The 4,682-nt window shown below is 35.4% G+C and overlaps 1 pseudogene; it reads left to right on the top strand.

Moving 5' to 3' along the window:
• Positions 1-2,740: 2,740 nt before the first annotated feature.
• On the top strand, positions 2,741-3,692 carry LOC100415481 (serine/threonine-protein kinase Nek7 pseudogene; annotated as a pseudogene).
• The last annotated feature ends 990 nt before the right edge of the window (positions 3,693-4,682 follow it).

Raw genomic sequence — 4,682 nt, 5'->3', positions numbered from 1 at the left:
TGTGTGTGACCAGAAACAGTAATAAAACTTTTTGAAGATAAGGGCAGTGTAGATTTGCAGAGAGAGGAACTCTTACATACTTCTGGTGAGAATGCAAATTTGTATACCCACTGGGAGAGACAGCAGGAGTTTTCTGAAACAACAACAAAACTACCAGTTCCTCTAGCCATCTCAACACTGGGTATTCCTGCAAAACCAAGGAAACCAGGACCTTAAGGAGATGTCTGCCTTCCCATGTTTTATGAAGTACTCTGTACAATGACCAAGGCATGGACTCACCCTACCTGTCTTTCCACCAATGAAAAAGTGCAGGGATTAAAGGATATATGCACAACAGTATACTCCTCAGCCATCAAACTTCTGGATATCAGCTCAGTACCAGCAAGGTGGAGAAACCTAGAGGGCATTACGTTAAAGGAAATGAGCAAGGCAGAGGAAGACAAACACAAGACTTCATGATCTCAAACATGTGGAATCTAACAAAGTGAATCTCATAGAGTAGCCGTGTCAACGGCTGGAAGGAGGATTGGAAATGGCTACAAAGTGATGCTCAGATGAGATGCAGGTACTCTGGTGTTCTACGGCACAGTAGGGTGACTAGGCTTAACAATATCATCGCATAATATTCAATATTGCAGGAAAGGATTCAGAATGCTCTCTCCATCAAGAAATCTCACTGTAGCCTGAAACAGAGATGCTATGTCCTCCAGTTTCATTGATCCATATGTCAAAAGGTCCCTTGCACTTTTTTTTTACTGTATTCATTTTTATTTTTATGTTTTTGTTTATATTAGGATATTGTACAATTTTCAAATTAATAACAGAATCTTTTTGTATGTATATTTAAAATATAACAAAATAGAAGTATTTCACAAAAAGATGTCCATATTATGGTACGGTGAAATACGAGGCACAGGGTAAGTATGCATTTGCGGGTTATAAACATAATACACTCATTTTAAACAATAAACATTTAATGTGCATAACGTTTTGGTTAAAATAAATGCCATAGTAAATGTTAACAGCAACACCTGAAGTATATGGATACAAGAAAGGTGTTTTGTAATAGACACTGTGTAGAATGGTAAAGCGTTCATGAAATGGCTGAAATATCTTACTAAATTCACAATCATTGCACATTGTTGAGCACTTTATTTGTACAGAGACACCCTTCATCCACCATTCCTAAACCTTACCATGCAAAACAAAGTTACTCCATGTTTTCACTGAAGTAACTGGTACCGATGTCTAAATAAGGTTTAGATTCCATATAGCTTTCATGTTACTGCTTCTCAAATCAATTCAAATGTTTAACTTAATCAATATACTTATGAACACATATAAAGAACATTTTATAGGTGACTCAATAAATTAAAGCTTCAAATCATCTTCATAATTCTTTGAAATTATCTCATTCAAAATTAAAATTTGATTTTTACACAGTGGTTTCTTTGGGAAAAATATGAACATTTAGATTAAAAAGATATAATATTCAAAGCAAAAAGTTTCCACATGTAAAAATAATGAATTTCCCTGATCATAAAATTCTTCCCAGCTATTTCCTTCTAGCAGATAGATTCACTGAGAAGAAAAGTTTAAATATTTACTTAAAAGTCACTTTGGGGGGTCATGCTAATAAATTTTAGATCCACATATTCTTAAAGATTGAGAGAAAAAAAGTGAGTATCTGTACCAACCAGAGAACATTTCATCTCAATTACATTACATTCAAATGAACATGACATTAACGGTCAACAAGAATAATTCTTCTCATACTTCTAGGAATATATCTATGGATGCTCAGTATAAATGTTAAAAGTCACTAGACTGTGAGAAAAACAATGCATCTAGCCCTCAGGAAAAAAAGAAAAAGACAGATTTCCTTTACCTATTCCAAAATAAAATTACCCTTCAGAAACCATACATAACTGATTAGATTTCAAAAAACAAGAGTTTATACTTCTTGCCCTTTATATATTTTTTAAGTTTACATATAACTTGAAAGCATTCAAATGAGTGTAAGAAAAACACATATGAAAAACAAAACCAGCAGTTACGTCAGCTAAAGGGAAGTGTTCTTTGAACATGAGGTTTTCACGTTGGCAGCATAATTCATCCTAAGGTTGTAGGTGGCATGGAGTCCTGTAGCAGTGACTGCCTCTTGGCCTTTGGGCTTCACAAGTCTGTGAGGAGCTGGTCGCCACTAGTATGAAAGCATTCAGGGAAAGCACATCTGCACAAAGACATTTACTAAACTCTGCCCGTTTCCTTAAGCCACAGGAAGTGTTACCATTCAGTCATCTCCGTGAACAATAGAAATGTTAATCTCATAACAATTCTGGCTATAGTAATGGCCAGTTTTCATTTTATTACACATATTCTAGAATTACAACCTTGTCAAATGAATTGAAACTGTATCAACATTCACAGGTACAGTACAACACACATCCTCTCTTCCTCTTCAACAAGACCAAACACATGCACACAGGGTGACCCAAATTTTAAGAATTTTAAGAAAATGTTTTCAATCCAGCAAAAGTGTTGGTATACAAAATATCTTTTAAAAGGGCTCTCAGAAAGTATGAAACAATAATGGATGAAATGCACATACAATATACATAAGAAAGTAACTTGAAGAATAATATAAAAAAAATTTCTGAAGGGGACCAATCAGAACTTCAAGAAAACCTATAATTAAAAAGTTAGGCTTATACCATAGTGTACAATTATGAGGTAAGGAATGCAAGTGCCACCAGTTCCTCAGTCCCAACCACAGAAGGCCTTACAACCAACCAGGTTTGGGCTATAACACATTAGCCAACTTTCAAATAGAGAAGAAAATTGGTCGCAGACAGTTTAGTGAAGTTTATAGAGCAGCCTGTCTCTTGGATGGAGTACCAGCTTTAAAAAAAAGTGCAGATATTTGATTTAATGGATGCCAAAGCACGTGCTGATTGTATCAAAGAAATAGATCTTCTTAAGCAAATGTAATAAAATATTACACCTCATTCATTGAAGATAATGAACTAAACATAGTGTTGGAACTGGCAGATGCTGGCGACCTATCCAGAATGATAAAGCATTTTAAGAAGCAAAAGAGGCTAATTCCTGAAAGAACTGTCTGGAAGTACTTTGTTCAGCTTTGCAGTACACTGGAACACATGCATACTCAAAGAGTCAGGCATAGAGATATAAAACCAGCCAATGTGTTCATTGCAGCCACTGGGGTGGTAAAACATGGAGATCTTGGGCTTAGCCGTTTTTCAACTCAAAAACCACAGCTGCACATTCTTTAGTTGGTGCACCTTATTACATGTCTCCAGAGAGAATACATGAAAATGGATACAACTTCAAATCTGACATCTGGTCTCTCGGCTGTCTACTATATGAGATGGCTGCATTACAGAGTCCTGTCTATGGTGACAAAATGAATTTATACTCGCTGTGTAAGAAGATAGAAGAGTGTGACTACTCACCTCTTCCTTCAGATCACTATTCAGAAGATCTATGACAGGTAGTTAATATGTGCACCAACCCAGATCCAGAGAAGCGACCAGGCGTCACCTATGTTTGTGACGTAGCAAAGAGGATGCATGCCTGCACTGCAAGCAGCTAAACATGCAATATTATGAAAAGTGTAACCAAAGTAATTTAAAGTATTTTGTGCAAGTCATCCCTCCCCATTTATGTCTGGCTTTAAGATTAATATTTCAGAGCTAGTGTGCTTTGAATCCTTAACCAGTTTTCACATAAGCTTCATTTTGTACCAGTCACCTAAATCACCTCCTTGCAACACCCAAATGACTTTGGAATAACTGAATTCCATGTTAGGAAACCTGGTCCAATTATTTATATACAGTGCAGCAACAATATTTTTGATATAGGCTTTTTAATTAATTGGCTTTGATTGAACTTTGTTCCATTGGAGGAATCTCAGATAAGGCTTTTTTAAAGCTGAGCCCAGCCATGGATTTGTGCCATCAAATACCTATGAGTTAGGTGAATTTCCTCTCCTCTTGAGATTCCAAGATAAACCCAAGGCTTCTGCACTTGTCACAAAGTGACATTCTCTACTTAACCATAGGTCAGAAACCCTGTCTGTACAGGAACATTGTACACAAAAATATGAGGTCAGTTTTTCCAAGGGCTTTCTTGGCTTCATAAGTCAAGTTTGATTCCTTAAAGCACACCATTCCAGTCAAAGCCTTGGTAAAATAACTAAATTCTCCAACTGTGTTCTATTGCAAAAGAAAACAGATTCTTACTGAACTTATGCAAGTAACTATATTGCCATAAATTAAGAATACTCAGTTTCCAAATACTGGAGAAATTAGGTAGAGAGAAACAAATATAGTCAAAATATTGTTCACAGGTATATATTGTTAAAAGCTGTAAATAACTTAAAAGTTTCCTTAATTCTAAAAAACTAAACAAAGTATCAGCAATGTTTTAAGCAAAACGTCAAAAAGATTACTTCAGTTTTCTATTAGTTCAATTATTTCAGTTAACTTCTGTTCTGTTTGATAGTCAAGAACATTTCAAGTCTCTAAGAGAGATCTGAAATCTTTTCCTTTATTCCAGTGTAACAATGTCCAAAATTATCAGAAAACCTGCATTTAAGTGCACCTGTTAGAGAACTATAGCTGATCATAAATCCATCTTTTAAAGAGAGTTTAAAACAA

The sequence above is a fragment of the Callithrix jacchus genome, chromosome 6 (assembly GCF_049354715.1).
Source record: "Callithrix jacchus isolate 240 chromosome 6, calJac240_pri, whole genome shotgun sequence".
Classification (NCBI taxonomy): domain Eukaryota; kingdom Metazoa; phylum Chordata; class Mammalia; order Primates; family Cebidae; genus Callithrix; species Callithrix jacchus.
The sequence above is the reverse complement of the archived record's forward strand: the minus strand, read 5'-3'. Positions and strand labels throughout refer to the sequence as shown.